The 20,899-nt window shown below is 40.6% G+C and overlaps 1 protein-coding gene across 3 annotated transcripts in view; it reads left to right on the forward strand.

Moving 5' to 3' along the window:
- Positions 1–20,899, forward strand: part of TRAF3 (TNF receptor associated factor 3) — a 92,404-nt gene that overhangs the window by 16,891 nt on the left and 54,614 nt on the right. For all 3 annotated transcript variants that reach the window (XM_019481567.2, XM_006276255.4, XM_006276256.4), the window contains exon 2: positions 1,557–1,704. The gene's annotated coding sequence lies outside the window, so the exon portion shown is untranslated. The remainder of the gene's footprint in view (positions 1–1,556; positions 1,705–20,899) is intronic.

The raw sequence follows: 20,899 nt of genomic DNA on the forward strand, positions 1-20,899 counted from the left end.
ATAATTTGACATGGGAAGCATTTCTGCTTGTACAAAATTCCATAACGTGGGGTTATATATGAGAATTGAACTCCTAGGGTGCGTCCGGACGAGTGCGGTCATGCAGCATGTGGCGCTGCAGACATGTTTGCAGCACCACATACTGCACAGTCCGGTGTTCTCCATGCTTCAAGGGTGTACTACCCGAGTTTGCGCTGTGCCTCTTCTCCCCCCCCCCCCCCGGGTTTTTTTGACCCTGGATATCCAGGGGTCAAAAAAATCTGCAGAAAAAAACCCTGGTGCAGCGCACGTTTGGGCAGCATGTGGTGCTGAAAAGTGGAGCCAGGAAGCTCAGAGCTGTGCTGCGGCTCCTGGCTAGGCTTCGCATGGCAGAATCACTGTGACTGCAGCCCTGGGAGGTCCCCAGGACCCTAGGTAAGGCTGCTGGGGCCAGCAGTCTTTGCCCCAGCCTCCCCTACCCCATCCAGGGCAACTTGCCACATGCCAAAGTGCGTGTGGCACAGGCATTCCCCAGGGACAGGTAGCTGTGGTGCAAGGTGTGCCACTGCTACTTGTCCCCAGGGAACCAAACGTCCACACACATCTGGATGCGCCCTTAGATTTCATTTTGTTACATTTCCCTTTTTTTTTCTCCCTCTTTCTTGCTAATTTAGAAATGTAATTGCAAAGATATGGTTGATTTTAAAAAGTATTGAGTATAGATTCCAGTTTTCAGGCTGGCTTGTTTAGTTTGAGCTATTTTTTTTTTCTTTATAGATATATATTAGTTTAGGTTGTTTTTTTGGGGGTGGGGGGGTGGGGAATAACCTTTTCAGTGTTACCAACTCTTTGTAGGAATTTGTGGCTCTTTTTGATTGCTGTTTCTTTCATAGTAAAATGCAAAGGGAAGAATTAAGATAGTATCACTATGCTATTTGATTATATTGGAAAATCCATTCCACATGTTTCACTCATACTACTGTTTTACAAGAATAGAAGCGATCATTCACCTACTTCAATTTTCAGCATTTTATTCTGGAAATAGCTGTATCATGCTAGCCAGTATGTGCTGATAGTATTAAAATTACCTGTATTTTCAAAATTTGTATTTTAAGAGCAAATGGAGAAAACATGAATCTTTCCTACTCTGAGTAAGTTGAAGTACAGTTGCTGGTAAAATTAGATCTGCTGTGCTGTGAAATGGAGCATATATCTCAAATGGTTTCTTTTCTTGGTTTTGGTTCAGGTTAACAGAAGTATCTCTACATCTGCAGTTTCTGGAAACTTAACAAGAACATTTTGAACCTTTTGGCCAATACAAATTTTCCCATTATGTAAAACATCTTGCAGATTAGTTTGACTCACTGAGCAGTGGCAAGCAGAAGTGCCTTCCTGCATGAAGTAGATTTTTACAATGAAGTTTCTAATGAATTGGTAAATTGCTGTATGGCCTGTTATTTTGGTATATTTGGGCATGACTTAATACTATTTATCTTTTCTGCCTTCAGGCTTGTTAGAATTGTTTCTGCATATTAATAGAAGACACTTAAAACTGACTTTACTTGTTTGTTTCCCAGCAGGAAGACCTGAGTGCTTATGCTTTAGCTGTATCAAGACCGGCGCTCAGCAGTGGGAGATAATGTATTAATCCATTGGAAGCACAGAGTGAAGTCTCACATATTACTTTGCGGTTTGTGTTGTGAATTGGCTTTTTCATGTAAAAAGGTAGGTACTAACAGAATTCTTTTGATGTGTGTATGTGTGTGCGTGCTGTTTTCTTGTTGTGCATATTTAAGAATCTCATGACAGACAAAGCATTTTTGGTATCTGTTGTATATTGCTGTCTTATTGTTCCACACACCTTTATGCAATAAAATTACGTTGAGCTTGTTCTGTTGTTTCCTTTTGTATGCTAACTGAAAGCTTTTATTGCAAGTTAACTTAATGTTCATGTTCACACCTTGTTTACCAAGGACAGTGGTCTTAAAACTCAGTAAGTTTCATACTTCTTCCTATTGTTAAGTCATTTTGTAATCTGACCGTTTTATTCTCTACCCAAAAAGACCTGAGTATTTAGTAAGTATATAATCTTCTGCTTGCCTGCATTAACAATTCAACAGTTGTAAGCTATTCCTTCCTGCAAATGAATGGAGATATAGTAGCTTATAAATAATTTCTAAATAAACTGTCTGTGTTCTCTCTGCAGCAAGGTAAGTAGGCATCTCATTAAGTAACCGAGGGTGAAAAAATAGATTTTGCAGACACCATTCAGCAGTTTGGTTGTTGGCATCTATGTAATAGTTTCTATTACTTAAGTAAACTAAGAGATGACCAGATTGGAGAACTTTGTAATATCCTAGCAAGACTGGAGGGAGGAGGAGGTACTTTGAATTTTTGAAGGCAGAACTATTCAGTGACACTTACCTCGTTCTGGTCTTAGTTTACTTTTTCGGCACTTTGAGCAGCCATTTCTTCTAGAGAATCACTGCTCCTATTTGTCTATTATAGCAACTCTAAAATATGGTTTGACAATAGTAGTGAAACACATGTACCTCTCAACTTCAGATCAGCATCACAGGGAGATGCCTACACATGTTGTGCATTGCTGAAAATTTTAGATTATTTGTATAGCCATATGGCACCAGCAGGTAGTGCCCTAGGATGATGAAATAATTACCTTGCAGTTCCAAAGCATGAACCTCGGGAGCAGATAAGACACTTAAAACCAGTGGAGGAGTAGAAACACCTTTGTAAAAGTTAAAAAATAAATCCTTTTTCTAAAAAGCAAGTCTGGCTTGTACTAGTTTAAAGTTGCTCTAGCAAAAACATGAGTTTTTGATAGGAGAAAACTTTTTAACATAGAAGCTGTTGTTATCTTAATATGCTCAAGGTCCTCACTCCTGCAGTTAGGAGAGTCCTTTTTATAGACTCATAGGCTGAATGTTATTTCGAGTCCTTGGAAGGTCATGATCTAGATGTGCCACTGGAGGAGGTGGCATGTGTGGGAAGAGCCAGACAGAGTCTCTTCCTGTTAGAACGGTCAGTTCCTTTTTTGCACTTTGTTTTCTAGAGAGTGGGCAGAGGATCCTGGGTTCTTTGCTTAGCAGAATGGAAAGGTATTTGAGAGGGTATCAGGAATGAAGGTAAGGCCCCAACAGAATCCTTGAGGCTTTCTTCTCACAATGTTGCTGTGTGCAGTTGGTGGTACACAGACTACAGTTTGGAACCTGTTGGTCTCACGTTTTGCCTGGCTGTCTTCTCAATTGCCTATGAATGCCATTAGTATAAATGGATTGAAGCATCTGAAACACTCTTTTGTCTTACCAATTCCTCCTGATGCTGATTTTGGAAAGAATTTAAAACTTCTGTTCCTTCCCATTCATGCAGTTTACTTTTTTGTTCTTGTTTACTCACCTTATACCATAGATGTAGATCAGACGGTTGTAATTTTTTTGTCTACTTCCCCCTAATCAGCCAGAGAGGTGTTTGGTTTCTGATTACTGCAATAGTACCTAGAGCAGTGATTTTTTTTCAACCAGGAGGCTGTGCAATGTTAGCACTGTTAGGTATGCAAACATAATTCACAAGTTATACCTAGAGATAGATTTCAAATAGGAATCCATAATGTTAAAAACTTTGTGACCTATTGTGGTCTTTTTTGAGTTCCTTGTAACAGAAGAATTGCTCTATTCTATAGTGTAAAAAAAAAAAAAAAAAAAAAAGTGAAAACTAACAGCTATCACTTTGAGGGGTCCCTTGAATTTAAAAAGGTTGAGAACCGCTGATCTAGAGGACCTGACCAAGACCGGGTCTGCTTTGTGCTAGGATGTATATATGCATGTCTGTTGAGAGGCATGTCTGCACCTTGATGAGGTTGTAGCATAAAGAGACAAGATAAAAGGTTGGAGCAAGAAAGTGTTATCCACCTTTCACAGATGGGGGGAACGAAGGCATAACACAGTGCCCAAGTACATGCAGGAAGTCTGTAGTAGTTCTCATGAGACTCCTGTTCCTTAATCACAGGCCTTTGCTTCTTTTCAAAACGGCTTTCTCCTCTTGCATAACAAAATGTTACAGTGTTTGGGCTGCAAACCCTATGGCAGAATATTTGCTTCGAAACAAAATAGTGTTCTTCAGCATTAGACAAAGTTTTCTTTAACACCCCCCCCCCCCCAAACAACCCAAAACAAAATAAAACAAAAACAAACCCTCAACTCCCATCTGGGACCTAAACTGCCTGTAGGCTAGTTTTAAATTGTTCTTTGAAAGAGACTGAAACTTAATATGAAAAAGAATTGCTACAGAAATGTTTAAAAAATGTTATTGTATTATTAGTTGTTCAGACCTTAAAATAGTGTCTTGGTACTTGGGAATGCTGTAGTTCAGCAGGCAGTACACAGGTAACTTACAGTAGGGTTGTAAGTAGTCTTTTACCTTGGATTTCTTTTTCTTGTTTATATGGGTAAGAAAATGTTTATAGTTACGTCGGCCACCTTTTTTATCTGAATGTATGCCTATGCCAGTCCTGTTTCTTCTGTTAAAAAAACCCCCAAAACCTGCAGTGGTAGTGTAACACACTGGCCAGGTGTCACATCTTCTTGCATATGATTGACTAGAGGATAATAGTCTGCTGATTTTTGCTAGCTAAAGGAGTTATTGCTTTAACTTGGTGCTACTCAGATGTGACTCTCAAGCCACAAGTGGCTCTTCAACTTCTCACCTGGAGCTCTTTGCAGAAAATATGAGTTGTTTTGTTTTGTTTGGTTGTTACTGCATGCATTAGGCTTGTATTTCCTGCAATCTCAAGTAATGTCAGACATTAACTAAGATTGCTGTATTTTTTTTTTCTTTTCAACTGCCACGTTTGCCACAAGTCATCTAGGGGTGCAGAAGTTGTTATGGCCCTTTGGTTAACGCTGACTGTTGTGGTTTTTTCAGCCAGTCAGGACTGAATGCCTGTAACTCAAACAGATGTCTGTGCTATGGTGCTGGAAGTTTTCCTTGAAATCCAGTTGACAAATAAGTTTGGGGCTAGTGGGGAGGGAGCATGTATCTGAGTAGTAATGGTAAGATAGACAAGATGCCAGCTGATCTTATTAACACTCACTTGTTGCTGACTTGACCTTGAAAAATTTTGTTTTAATAGTCTGAAGGCTTAGTAGTAATAAGGATGCCAGCTGACTGCCTTTTTCCTTGATTATAGGTGGCTTGCATTATGCATGCTTTTAAAATAACTATCTTGTATGAAAACTGGTGCAAACACATGCACACATTACTTTCGCCTTCAAATTGATTGCTATTTTGCCACTACAGTCAGTCCTCTGAGACGTTGAGGATGAGGGGTAGAGCCTGGAAGGAAGAGTAGGAGGGAGAATCATGGCGATCCTACTGAACTGCATGCCTTGTTCCTTCCACTCAATCATTTCTGTTCAGATGTGACTTGAACAAAATTTATTGTAACTTTTTGTGTTTCTTTCCTGAGTGATTTTTTTTTTTTTTGCTCGCTCTCTTCCACATGTAGTCTTCAGAAGGTCTGCATTGCAGTAATTGGAAAGGGTTGTTATTAGGAGGGAAAACCAAGCTGTGGTAAAACTCCCCTCTTACAATTGTGACCTGAACTCTGGGTTGTGGAGTAGGAGATAATGAATTGATGCCTCCAGGTTCAAAGTTTTGAGGTTTGGCTGTCGACCAAAAAGAACCTGAATATGTCTCTGAAGCATTGCTAATGTGTGCATGCCATGCAGAATATTTATTCAAGATATTGATGCAACAGATTTCCATTGATATGAAACTTTCATACTTTATGTTTAACAATACTTTGTTTTTTAATTCTCTGTGCTCAGACAGTGGATAACAAGGTAAGGTACTTCTTGTGTACAATTTTTATAATGGTGATGGAAGCAATTTATTATACCTTTTTATTATAGAACACTATATTTTACTTTTAATCGGTTTGTATTGGCAACAGAATGGATTGTAGCCCATTTAAAGTATTAGAAAATGTAGGGAACTTATGATAGTGAACTTTATCTTTGACAGCTGTTGCTAGTTATCTTGCATGTACCCTAAAATGTTTTATTTTAATCATTTTTATTTTCATTATCCAAGTGTACTTGGACTTCACAGTTGAATATAATGTAATACTTTCTGTTATTTTACTAAGTACATGATAATGAATGATTCTCATAAAGTCTGGAAACATTTTTTAAATCTTCAAAGTCAGTGAGCGGGTCTCTAAATTTTCTAGCTAGATTATTTTTTTGTTTACTTGCTTTTATGTTTAAGTATGTATAGCTATCTGTGGGCATGTTTACATGTCACCGTATGGCAGCGTTGCTCCAGTGCCATGCTTTAGTACTTTTGGAGGTACTAAAGCTTGGTGCGGTACAAGTGGTTACTGTGCTGTGCATGAGGTGCATGGTTAAATTTTGCTTCTACATTGCCGTAGCTGTGCACTATACCCGGAGAGTGTGTTGCTCTGGCTGTGTAGCTGGTGGTCACATGTAGACGCACATGATCTCTACATTGCTGTAGCATGCTGTACAGCGACGTGTAGATGCGCCCTGTGCGTCTGACAGCACTACCACAGAATGCTGCTGCATAGCTCAAAGTGCTGATAATGGGAGTGTTCAAACTTGGAGGGTTCAATCTTTACATGAATAAATTAGGGAAAGAAACAAAAACCCTGTGTTAAATGTCTAGTGATGCACCTGAGAATTTAAATGTACAATAGGCACAAAATACATCTGTGACTCGGAACTTGTCCATGGGGTTAAACTGCTCAGATCTGGGATTTCCAGTCCAGATACTGAATTTTGTGCAGGAAAATTCTACCCTGGGCCTGGAAACAAAACTCACATAGGTGCATGTCGTCTTACATTTACAGAACGTTGTTTTAAATCTCACTAAATTGGTGTGCTTGGCTATTTTAAAGACATTTTGCTCCCACTATGAAACTGGTAATGTGTTTCACATTATTATGCCATGTCTAAGCTAATACATTTAACTGAGTTTGTAATCAGTTACTGGCATGGCTGGCAGCAAACATAGTCCTGGTCCAAACACGACATCATTGATACTGTTTCAGTTGAGGTAATTGTGTATTTCAGTGTACTGGGGTCCACATGTGACTTATTCTGTATGACAAAGACCCAAGATATGAAGGTCACTAATTATTCATTTAAGACTCGCAGAATGCTGTGGGATTCCTTCAGGCTAACTAATACTTCTTAAAACCTTAATTTCATACTCATTTTGATGAAAATGATTTTATAATGCAGTGTGTGAAAGGATGCCACATTTGAGTGGGATGGAATGATGTTTGTGACTCACATGATTGATGCCCTTGGGAATAGGAAGGCTTTGAGAAGTGGTGTGGTGGCTGCTGACCATGCACTATCCTGACCAGCAGCCTTGGCTGCTACATGGCTGTCTTCTTGTAATACTGTTAGGGTGCTCTTTTCTGTGTGTGGCATCCCTTCATCAGTTCTATGTAACTGCTGTGGGTTGGTCCTTCACAGCACTGTGCAGGATGACATCCTGGAATCCATTTCCTGCTAGGCTCTTGGTGCCAGCCTATCTATATGTCATCTGGGAACTTCGCTACGATGCCACTCTGGGATAGCTGCTCAGATTTTCAGAATACACTGACATGTTTAGGCTCTGTGGTAGGTGAAGACAAACATTTTTGACATGTCTGTTGGGGAGGCAAAGGATGCTGAAAGGACATGGCTTAATCATGTATGCTATAATGGTTCTGTGACAGGTAGCCACTCTGGGCCGACCTTAATGTGGCCTGCACACCTGTTCCTGAGGCAACCGCCCGCCTACTCGCCTGCCATGCCTTGTTCTTACTTGATTAACTGGTGTTAATTAGCGGGAGGCTGCCCTTGTACTGCCCCGCTGCTAGGGGGCGCTATCTGCGGCTCCATTTCCTCCCCTACACCGCAGTCCACACATCACCGATGGAATAGCTGTTGTCTCAGCTCTACCACTATCTGGCCCCTTCCTATTCTCCCTGGGCCTTTCTTCCTTTGATGCAGACTCCTTCTGGTGCTACGGCTCTCTCTGGCCCTTATCTCGCTCTGTGCCCTCTTCTCTGGGGCCTTATCTACAATGCCACTCCCTCCTGGGGCTCTCCGTGCCCACACTTCGGCTTCCCCTTGGTAATGCTGCCCCCTATCTGGGGCTCACGGTGCCCAACTTGGTCTTCCTAATAACGCTGCCCCCTTTCTGGGGCTTGCCATGCCTAACTTGGGCTTCCCAGTAATGCTGCCCCCTTTCTGGGGCTCGCAGTGCCCACACTTGGGCTCCTCAATAATGCTGCCCCCTATCTGGGGCTCACAGCGCCCAACTTGGGCTTCCCAATAATGCTGCCCCCTATCCGGGGCTCGCAGTGCCCACACTTGGGCTCCTCAATAATGCTGCCCCCTCTCTGGGGCTCGCCACGCCCGCCCTGGGGCTTCTCAATAGCGTCCCCTCTCTGGGGCTGGGGTCTATGCACCCTGTATGCCACGCCCTTACTGGTGCTGGGGTCCCCACACTACTGTGGGTCCCCTATGAGGCCTCCTCCAACCCCTAATAGCCTCACCCAAACCACTGGTGTAACAAACAACAAAACACAAGCCCCTGGGCTGTACCATAAATTGAAGCCGCCTGGCTAAAACATCAGTCTGGCCTACCGGGGAACACGCCTTCCTTCAGCAGTGTCAAAACGCTGCTCCTATAGTCAGGCCTCGCCCTTCTTCCCTGAGAGAGTTCCTTCCCCTTGGGCCGCTGGGAGCCCAACTGCCTCTGGCCTCCTGTCTGTGCTTTATATAGGAGCCAGGCCCTGCCCCTTTCAGTCAGCTGACCTCCTGGTTGCCCCGGCAACCCACAGCTGGGCTTCTTAGTCACTGCTAGGGCTCCCTCCCTAGTAGTTTCCCCTCTTCAGGAGCAGGGCACCTCTGTGCCCTGTGACAGGTTCACATTGGATGATTACGGCATGGCCACAAAACACAGCTATCTTTAAAATGTACATAGGTTTTAGGAGACTTCTCTACTGGGACATGATTGATAAGGCAACTGGTAGTAGGCCTAGCTTGACCAAAGAGCTGGAGAGGTGGGTATGAAAAACAAAAACTGAATGGGAGACTTATGATGTCAGAAACTTTCCTGTTGGCTTCCTTAACCTTGCACTTAGTGGTTACAGTAATCAGAGTAAAGGATGACCACACAGATTTCCATCAAATGAGCTTCCACAAGTTTGGATACTTCATCTGTATGCTTTGACACAGTTTTCTTGCAGGGAATTTTATGGGAAATAATGTGTAGAAACAATTACTCTGGTTCCTGTAGTCAAGAGCTGAGAATTCCAGATAGTACAGGAAAAACATATTTCTTTGAAAATTGTATACCATCTGTATTGATAATAAACATTTTTAGTCTTTTTTAAATGGAAAGTAAGGGAAACATTCCTCATTTTTTACCTTGTGTACATGACTGCTGTATATATTCAGCCTCATTTTCCTTTCTTCATCATTTTTTATTTTATTGAAAAGACGTCTTTAGCCATTAACAAGGAAACAGAAAACCAGTTTTTAAGAGAATATGCAGTACCTGCTATTTAGAATAGAGAATATGCAGTATCTGCTTTTGTTTTAGATTATCAATTAAAAAAACTTGACTTCTGTTATTTCTCCAGTTACATTACCCTACCTTTCAAATATCTTGAAAAGTCTTGTCAGATCTATGTAAACCAAAGTGATATTAATATTTTTGATATTATTAATGTAAAATGAAAAAATAAAGGAAAGCTCTAATTATTGGTAAACTTAAAGGGAATATTTAGAAAGGCTTCAGCAAGCAGTTAAGATCAAATTAAATTTAAATTAAAAAAAATGAGGGAAATAAAAGCAATCAGGAAAATTTTTCAGATGGAGGGAGAGAAGGTACATGTCATGAAGATCAGTACCCCCATGCAAGTTTGTTTAAAAAATAATGTAAAAACTTTTAAATATAGAATGAATCATTGAATTCATTTTAATATTGATTCTTTTTAAAGCTGAGTGGATTCTGCCCTGAGATCTGAGGTGGGTATGTGCTGATTTGAGGGAGGAATGAGATCATGAGGGACAGTGCTGAGGAGGAGACTCTCCTTGGGGTGAGGAGAAACTGGCAAGAATTAGAAAAGGGTTGGCTGAGACCAATCCTATCAAAGATTGCAGCACTGAGGAGAGCACTGTAATAGTTTAACAGTTGCCGTGATATTTCTACTAAGGATATTTAAGGTCAAATGGTTAAAAAGCCTGTTTTACAGTCTTGCTCTTAAGGCGAACCTATGCTGAAGAGAAGCCTTGCAGCTTATATGTGGACTCCGTAGAACTTTGTGTTCATATTGCAGTAAAATACTCTGCCTTGGAAAAAAAAAAAAAAGGTAGTGAGTTTGCTTGATGGGGTCTTGGGGATAACTCTTAGAACTAAGCGATCTTGAATACTGTGTGCAGTTCTGGTTTCCACATCTCAAAGTGGGTTGTTAGAATTGGAAAAGGGACAAAGAAGGGCAACCAAAATGACCAGTAGTATGGAGCAGTCAACATACTAGGAGTTACTGCAATGGCCAGGACTCATCAGTTGCAAAAGGAGAAGGCTGAGGAGGGTTATGATTGAGGTCTACAGAATCATAGAACCCTAGAGAGTAGGGCTGGAAGGAACTGCCAGAGGTCATTTAGTCCAACTTCCTGTCTGACAAAGGAATCATCCCTAGCTAAACCATCTTATACAAATCAGTAATCTAAACTCTTAGTAAAACTACTGCCAACTCTGACATGACGCAAGACCTAACACCCTAACCTGACACAGGTAAAGAAGGGGAACCACAGTGGCCAACGTCCTGGTGGTTAATATATACTCAAGAGATCCCAAGTAGAGGGCCACGTTCCCCACTACAGAGGTAGACAAAAAACCCCACAGTCTATACCAGCCTGTCCATGGGGCAGAATTCCTTCCTGACCCCAAATATGGTGATTGGCCTGACCCTGAGCAGAGGAGCAAGACCCTCTAGCCAGGAACCTCCAGCTTTAAGTCCCAGTTGGAGAACTGGTACACCCCAGTCAAAATCTCTAGCTTTGACTGCAGCCAACACCCAGTGCCTTTGAAGGAGGCTTAAAAACAACCTGACACATGTAGCAGAAAGTGGGGAGGGGACAACCAGCAAAGCCCAGAAGCATGGAAATACCCATAGTTAGGTTTGGCAGGATTTTTATTGGTAAACATTGATAAATGTTGATTGTGCATTGAACTTGCAGACCAACAAAAATATTTCTATCGTTAATAATCACAATTTATACAAAGGGGACGTAAGAAAAATGGTGATTGATGGAGTGTGTGATGACAGGGAGAGCAGTTCTATAGAACTGTGCTGACTGTAGTTTGGACTGCAACTCCCCAAAGGAATAGGAAGTGACAAAGCGGACGAGGGAGCTACGGGCGAGCGGAGCTGGGACTGATGGTAGCTCTGCTGCTCAGATGGTGGCAGTCCTACAGTAGTTATGTTTGTTGTGGCAGATGGTTAAACTGCACTGTAATAATAGTATACTGTCATTAATAAATTGTGTGGCCCCCACATCTCTAACTTTGCACAATCCTGAAAATTTAAATCGATTAAAAAGCAAAATAAATGCTTAAAAAAAATCGGGTGACACACACACACACACACACACACATATAAAAATTGAAAAAATAAATTCTCCAAGCCTACCTATAGTAGAACATAGGCATTACTATGCCTATATCATCTCCAAACAGTGGCTGTGCAACCTCTTCTTGAACACCTGCAGTGATGAAGAGTCCACAACTTCTCTAGGCAGTCTATTCCACTCTCTCACTTTCTAACAGTGAGGAAATTTTTCCTGTTACCCAGTCTAAATCTACGATACTGCAACTTTTAGCCATTGGTCTGCATTCTAGTCGCTGCAGCAAGGTGATTTCCCTCTTCTTTATGGCAGACATGCAAGTATTTGAAGACTGCTATCATGTCCTGTCTTAAGTGTCTTTTCTGCAAGCTGAACATGCCTGGCTCCATTAGCCTGTCCTAGTATGACTTGCTTTCCCAGCCCGTCATCATCTTTGTCACCTGCCTCTGGACCCTTGCTAACTTCTCTACATCCTTTTCAAAATGTGAAGCCCAAAATTGCACACAATTCTGTAGAGGCCTAACCACTACCAAATAGAGGGACTATCACTTCCTGCATCATGCGCCTAATGCTTCTACTGATGCATTCTACAGTTGCAAAAAAGGACATTTGCCTTTTGTGCAGCTGCATTGTGCTGCAGGCTCACCTTGAGTCCATGGTCTACCAAGACTTCCAGATCCTTCTCCAGAAGGCTGCCATCCAGCTAGGTATCACCCATTTTGTATTTGTGTTTCTTATTATTCTTCCCAGGGTATATCACGTTGCACTTGTCTACACTGAATTTCATTCTGTTATCTTCAGCCCAGTTTTCCCACCTCTCAAGATCCTTCTGAATTGTATTCCCATCCTCCAATGTATTCACAGTCCTTCCCAGTTTCAAGTCATCTACAAACTTGCTTTCTTTGCAAGCATCCAAATAAATAATGAATTCATTGAACAGCCCTGGGCCCAGGACAGACCCCTGGGGGCTCCACTCAAAACCTCCTGCCATTCTGACATGGACCCATTAATAATTATACTTTGCTTGAGGCTACTGAGCCAATTGTCTGTCTACCTTATAGTAGTTTTGTCCAGCCCACATTTCTTCAACTTGTTTTAGAGAAGGTCATACGGGACCTTATCAATAGCCTTGTTGAAGTCCAGATACGCTATATTCACAGCATTCTCTTCAACTGCTCACTTATGAAGGGTGTGGACCAAGTTGACAGGGAACTGTTGTTCACCATGTTCCAGAATACCAGATCTAGGGGACACATGCTGAAATTAGTAGGAGACGGGTATAAAACTAACTAGAGAAAGTACTTTTTTATGCAATGTGTAGTAAATTTGTTGAATTCTTTGCCACAGGTGGTAGAGGCAGATAGCTTAGCCAAGTCCAAAAAGGGACTAGACAGATTCATGGATGATAGATCTATTAATATCGAACAGAATTATTTGAGATGTTTCCTTTGACATTTCTAAACCAGTAATTGTGGATGCCGCGGAAAGTAATAAATAGTGTTTAGATCACTCTTTATCTAGTTCAGCGCTTTCCCTTTAGCACCCACTTTTGCTGCTGTTGTAGACACTGGTCTGATCCATTATGGCATGGCTTATTTTTTTTTTAATCTCTGTTTTGTGGTGCGATAGGGTGGAGTTCTCTGTTGTTGCTTTACCCCTTCATTACGTCGGACTAAAGCATGTCCTGGTGATGAATTTAGGCATGTATTTAGGGTGTGGTAGCACTGGGAGTTATGGAATGTCCTGTCAGTCCTTGGGGTGAATACTTGCCTTTCCATTTATGTAAAGGTGTGTCCTGAAATGAACACTGCTTCCACCAGGGGAGTCTGGAGTTTGCCTGTTTCTTATGAGAATATATAGGATCAGTTGCTGGGAGTAATATGGACTTCTTAGGGTGGACTTTTGATGGGATCTGATATGAAATGACCTGCGGGTTGTACTAGAGAAATCTTTTTACTGAACTTGAGTCAGTGGTTTGAACTCCTTGGGGGACTTTTTCAAAGACCCAAATGTCAGTTAACTGCCTAACACTGGTTAAAAGTTGCTTCCCTAAAAAAGTTCCTGTGTTTTTTTCCTTTGGCAGCTAGTCAAACACATTTTGCTCTCTTTGAGCAAATCTCCCCTTTTGCCATAGTTTTGCAGTGTCAGTTGTTTACTGGGAGACTACCTCTTACCTAAGAGGTTGTTGCATTACATTCGGGTCACATGTTTGCAGTTCTCTGAGGTGTTTTAGAGGAGAACTCTGTGTCATGTTGGCCAGCTTAATGGAAATACCTGGCCCAGGTACAATGAGTTCAGATAAAGCAAACAAAATAGTTCGGGTTCATGAAGATTAGACAGGGAAATACTAATAAATAAACAAATCATGTGTATAAAGAGATGATGTCTACTGTATGTTATGTGTAATACTGACCTTTTGTTTTAAAGATGTAGTAGAAATAAAGGGAGTTCCAGAGATGAGTAACGAGAGGCAAGGGGAGGGAGTTTGGTATAAAGAGTTGAAAAGACCAGGGTTGCTTAGGTCAGGGTGGGGCTAAATTAGTTTTGTCTACATTATGCATTTGCACTTATTACAGTAGTTGTTGGTGTAACACCATGTGTAGCTGCTCTGGTATAACACTCCCTATTGCAGACAGGCAAGACTGCTCTTTGTGCTGAGAGAACATACCCCAAATTCAAATAGCAGGTGGGTGAGAGGCTGGCTCAGGTGCTACGCTGGGATCTTGGAGAGACTGTTTGTTTCTATTCTCTGCCTGCCATCAGTATCCTCTGTGATCTTGAGCAATTCTCCCTCTGTCAAACCCATGAAAGAAGCTTAGTTTATCATGAGTTCCATCAGGTTATTTGTAATCTTCAATTCTCTTGGTACTGTTGGCACAAAGGACGCAAAATGAAGACATTTGTGTGGCCCCCTTTGCTAGCAGAGCTATGTTGCTGGAGACAATGTGAAACTGGTGTACTTCCATTGAATTGGTCACATTGTTTACAAAACAGGGAGGTATGGCTTCAGAAGAGAGAGATTGTAAAACCCTAAGGACAAGCTGTTTTATATGATGCATGATTGCAGTATGGTAGGTGCTATTCCAAGATAGCATGGAGGTCAAGAGCAGTAGGATATACAACAATTAGGCCCCTATGTGAATAATAGAGCTGTTTAGATGAGCATTTTTGTAAGTCTTATGCCCCCTTCCCCCCACAGTTTTTCATGTATTTCTTTTTGCTGGAACTTTCAAGGAGCTCTAATGCATGCAAACATTCAGTGTTTCATTAATTGAATAAAACCATATGTGTGATATATTTCCTTGTGCTTTGGGCCGTAAGGCAATCATTTAACTTGTGGAGGACAGCAGTCAGAAAGAAACATCTCCTGTGGATGGGTTGTTTCAAAATTTTCCACTATGTAAATGCTGACATCTTCTGAAGCATTTGGTACTGGTTACTGTTTCACACAAAATTGGTTTTCTCCAGTATGGTAGTTATTATCAGACTCTCTAAAGACATCAATCACATCAGCACCATTTTTTTTTGGAGGGAATGGGGGGCATCCTTCCAGAACAATCAAGGGTCATGGTGGAAAGAAGCTTTTTCACAGGTATCCAGATTTGTCTGGTTAATGCTTCAGCATTGCTCCAGTAACATTGAATGCTAGTGTTCATAGACCCTGGTCTCTACTATTTAAAGTGAAACAAAAAAACATTGTCTATTATCTTGTGAATAAAAATTAGCAACCTGACCTATGAAGAACTGAGCTGGCCCTTCTAGGATTTTATCTTCAGGAACAAGGTCAGCATGTGATATATGGCAGTTTTTAGTACTTGTCATTACAAAGGCCTGTGCTTTCTCTGGGGTGGGGTAGCTCAGGGCTATAGGTGTTCCCAGTATTTAGTAATTTCTATGAAGTGGAATCTCAAACAGCTGGCAAAGAAATAGTTTTGGTTAAATGTTCTTCATTTGGGAGTTGTATCATAGATTTTTGCTTTTAAATGATACTGAAAGAGATTCTAAACCAGGGAAACCAGCTGGGACCAAGGAGTTTAAAAATATTTGTATGTGTATTCTCTTAAACTTAAGACTTCCATTTTTATATCTTTCTCTTTCTCCCTCCCTACCATAAGAGAGAGAGAGTGCTTGATTTGTTTCTGATCTACCAGATTCATCCCATTAAATACTGGCAAAAGCTGTGGTGTTACCACACTTGTATTGCTTCAGGATGCAGCCTTGTGTTCAGAAGTATTATGATGGAAGATTACTTATTTTCCTGAGAGGAGGAGGGGGGAAATCCTTATTATCCAAGTTTCAATTCAAGAAGAATGTGGCTTTAGCTTGGCATTCCCAGATGAAAGTCTCATGAGGAGAACATGACAGAAGTAATTTATAGCACTATGCGAGTGCAAATTCCATTTCAGACAAGGATATTATAAAAGAGGAGCATTATTGTTCCTGTTTTGCACATAGGGGCAAAATGAAGTACGGAAGACTGAAGGTCACATGATGAGTCAGTACAATTGGTAATACTCCTGTGACACTGGACACTGCTTCTGTCTAGATCATAATGTAGATTATCTGGAGAAAATTGGGAGTCATGGTTAGCAGTAGGATAAATGTGGCTGCATTCGCATCTGCTAAATCCTCTGTTTTGGTAGATTCTAAAGTCTTGCTTTAAAGATCTACAAGGTAAGAAATGGCGAGAGTCCTCTAAAGACCTTCTAATTTGGCCTTTGCTCAGTTGGAAACTGTAATCTGTATACATCCTGCATACCTGCAGCATGCTTCAGTGGATCTTTGCCATGTAAGCAGACAATCCATGTCAGCATAAATCCCCAAGGCATCTCAAGAGTATTCAAACTTAATTGCTAGTGCAGCATAGATATTTCATAGACATTAGGGCCAGAAGGGACCTTGGAAGATCATTAAGTCCAGCTCCCTGCCCCAGGGGCAGGAAGTCAGCAAGGATCATAGGATCCCAGCATGATAAACATCCAAATGTCTCTTGAAGATGTTCAAAGTAGGTGCTTGAACCACCTCCGGCAGCAGTCTATTCCAAACCTTGGGGGCTCAGACAGTAAAGAAGTTCTTCCTTATGTCCAGCCTGAAACGGTCATGGAGGAGTTTGTGACCGTTTGACCTTGTCATCCCTTGGGGCGATCTGGTGAACAGATGTTCCTCTAGATCCTGGTAAGCACCCCTGATAAACTTATAGGTGGCCACCAGATCACCCCTGAGCCTGCGCTTTTCCAGGCTGAAGAGTCCCATGGCTCTCAGCCTCTCATCTTAAGGTCTGTTTTCCTGACCCTGGATCATGTGTGTGGCTCTCCTCTGAACTCTCTCAAGCTTCTCCACATCCTTTAGCACTTGTAGACTTTCAGGTTTCAGATTTTTAAAAATAATATGCATTATTAAATGTAATTTTGTCTTAATATATTTTAATGGCAATTTTATTCCATTCCATATGTATTTGGCAATGAATACCACTATCTCCTCAGTATTAGCTAGATGAGCGGTCTGATTTTTAGGTGTGGACTAGGAATACCGCAAATGAAATCATTGGCTTTACTTTCTAAAGTGCATTATACTAGTTAGAACCATAGGAAAATAAGACTGGAAAGGATGTCTTCTCTGGACTCTCTACTAGGTCTGTATCTTTGTTAGTATGTCTTAGTATGCTATTCATTTCTTTTGCAAAATGCTACACTGTTGATATTGTTATATTTAGTTTGTGATCCACCATAACCCCAAGTTATTGGAGTTCAACTTGCTGGTCTGTGATTCCCTAAATCATCCTTGTTCCTTTTTTTTTTATGATGGACACTACATTTGGCCTTTTTCCGGTTTTCTGGCAAATCATCTGACCAATATTACATTGGTCAGATTATAGCCTATAATAGTCACTGGCTCTGTGGTTATTTCAGCCAAAAGCTGTACTTTTATGAGAACATTTCATTTATCTAGGTAATCCTTAACTTTTTGTTTTCTCCTACTTTTGGCTGTCTCCTCTGTCTGTGACACAAATTGTGCCAGTTGTCTGAGAGTTGACCTTTTTTTTTTTTTTTGAAGGCTGAAGCAAGGATTAAACTCATCAGCCGTCCCACCTCATCCATTATTATTTTCCCCTCTCAATTCAGTAAAAGACCTGTGCTTACCTTGCTCCTCTTCTTACTTCTAATGCTGCTTTGACATCCTTTGTTATTTGTATCTTGATTTGTGCTTTTGCCTTTCTCCTTTTTATTGTTACAGTATAAGAGCACCTATTCTGTACTCTTTTACTCATATTAGGCTTTAGTAATCTGGCCATTTTTTCCTTTTAAGTTTCAAGTCACTGAAGGGCCCCTGGTTAGCCTGCAAGTCTCTTGCCATACTTCTTATCCTTCCTTCACATCAAGATAACATGCTCTTGTGGTCTTAATTGTGTCTCTGTAAGGAACAGCCAGCTTTTCTGAACTCCTTATTTTGCTTAGACCTTGCCTTTCAGGGATCTTGCCTCTTGGTTATTTGAGTTCCATAAAGTCAAGTTATTATAATATCTGATGTTTTTAGCTTGCTCTTTGTTGTGAATACTGTCATTTCATTTCAGCTTTTGCCCAAGTTGTCTACCATCAGATGCTTAGCTCATTCCTCCCTTTTAGTAAGAAACAAATCGAGAGGTTCCTCCCTCTAGCTGGCTGCTACTTTCCTTCCTGCTTTTCAAGGTAGTTAAAATTTCCCCTATTGTTGCCAAATTCTGTGATTCCCTCAAATAGAACATAGTCGCATCAAGATGATTTTTTTTTTCTTATGCAAACAGCCATCCACCAAGTGGACACTTGGCATTTATGTACGGAGGTGTACATTCCCACAATTCAAGATCAGTGTGCATGTCTTGGGTCTCTCTTTCTCTCTGTCTTTTAAACAACCATTCTTTTCCTTTTGGATTATGCAGCTATATAATACTTAGTCTTAATGGTGATAGCAGCAGCTCTGGGAGGATATTTATGTAAGCTTTTATGTGGACAACTAGCTCATAAGATCTAGAACCCTTGAGAAAACCACAAACCCAGTCTTGAGAGAGAGTGATATTTCACTGAGTTCTTGGTAACTGGAAGAAGAAAGGCTTCTCTGCAACATCTGGGAAGTCACCCATCTAATACGCTGGTAGACTTCCCAAAAAGTCTTGTGCATCTGTCAGCATGTAGAACTTCAAGTGTAGTAAGGTTGGTCTTGTGGTTAAATCTAAAGACAGGGATTCAACAGTCCTTTCCATGACTGTGTCAACCTACACTAGTCACTTACCTGTTCTGTGCATTCCTCTCTACTGAAGCTATTTGCCTGGCTGGGGATATTGTGAGGTTTAAGTCATTTAAATTTGTAAAACACTTTGATGTTCAGATGTTAAGCCTTTAAGTGCAGCCGTTCCTTATGGCTTAAAATGCTAAGGAATATTATTTTGCAGATAACTCCCCAAATAGAATGAGACAGAGACCTTCAAAGATACCAGTTCTTGTGTCCCTAAAAATAATCTTTCAAAACTGGTAATATGAATGCAGCTGAATCTTTGAAATCCAGCAGTATCAGCTGGTCTTAAACTAATAGGTTGACAGTAGAGATGACCCTGCCATTATCATACCACACCTTGAAAATGCCATTTTGTGGATATGGCAGGAATGTCACCACAGCTTTGCCTCTTTAAAGGCTGAGAGCACGCAAAGCTAACACAGGTCTCAGACTAGGGAAATCCACACAATAAAATGGTCAGTATCTGAGAAGGGAGGCAAACATGCATGCACAATCCAGGTAGAAGGCTCTTTTGACTGAAGCTTTACTTCCAGAAATGTGAATAAGATTAGCTTTCTTCTTTTTCTTGAGGAGTTTATCTCTACTAGTAATAAAAATGTGACCTCCAACAGTATGTTTTCAAGTGAGTAAACCAAAAAATAACACTTCTCTTCTTTGTTTCTATTCAAAGCCATATTTTCTAAATTTAAATCTTATAGAAAAAATGGTCACTGAAAAACTTGACACAGGCAGCATGGAGTCTTCTGAAAGGTCTATTCATAATTCAGTGTTTAGAAAGATGATAAGGCATTGTTTGCTCTTGAAAATTTGAAATTCAGTAACAGAATACCGTTACTGCATCAAAGTAGTAGAAAAACATTTTCATTATTGATCTTTTTCAGACAGTTAAACTGGAAGTCATCTTGCTCATTCTTTTTCTGATCAAGACTAGGAGTCATGGCAGGCACCTTCAGTGCACTCTAGCAATTATTGTGGGTAAAGTTGAAAGTCCCCTTTATAATCTGTGAAACATAACATAGAACATCTGAAAGATCCTGCAAAAGGTACAAGAATTTCCTCAAGCCAAGTTAATAATAAGAACATATTTCAGTAATTGTTTTTTTCCTGTACTTGCTAGTGTGTGTGTGTGTGTGTGTGTGTGTGTTTAAGTAGTAAAATAAATAGTAAATAGTGTGAGCATGCATATAATATTTGCATTAAAAATGACAGCTTTAACTTGTATATTTCTTTTTGCTGATCCTCTGTTTATGGTGTTCAATAGTCAACCATTTCAGTGAGAAGACCAGAGCCAAGTAAGATAATCTTTCATGGGGGCAGTTATTCTCCCTTGCAGAACTGCATCGCCGTGTTTTTGATCACTGAATGTAGGTATAGAAAGCTTCTGCTTATAACTTTTGATGGTAATTAATTGTGCAAGTCAGATGTCACTTTAGGTTTTTACATGGGTGCTTCTAGCACATAGTACTTCATCTAACCTTTGAATTTAAACAAGCAAAGATATGTAGTGAAAATATTTATTTCACTTTTCGACTTCCCCTGTATGGTATATTTCAGTTCTCCTAGAAGGACAGGTCTGTTAAACATCACCTGCATTTTTAATAGAATTTATTAATTACTTGACAGGAAGAGTGTTTTCTTATAATTATTTAGAGAGTTGTGTGGATGTCTGCAGTATGTTTTTGTGGTGTTAATATATGACTTTACTCTTTCAAGTACTTTGTCTGTTATTTGCATTTCTAAAATCTCTGTAAGTACAAAGGTAAAGAATTTGGAGATGTGCTGGACTAGGCTCTTCAGCTGGATTTTTCTGCTCTGCTATCAGCGCTGATGCCTCCTTTTACAAACTGATGATGCAAAGAGAGCTGCCTGGGTTTACCATTAGGCCATATAGACAGCAGGACCTGATCAAGAAATCTCAGTTACTATTCAACTGTACAGATGCATCATTCAATCAATTCTCTTCATTCTTAAAGACTGAG

Source organism: Alligator mississippiensis, chromosome 2 (genome assembly GCF_030867095.1).
Source record: "Alligator mississippiensis isolate rAllMis1 chromosome 2, rAllMis1, whole genome shotgun sequence".
Lineage (NCBI taxonomy): Eukaryota > Metazoa > Chordata > Crocodylia > Alligatoridae > Alligator > Alligator mississippiensis.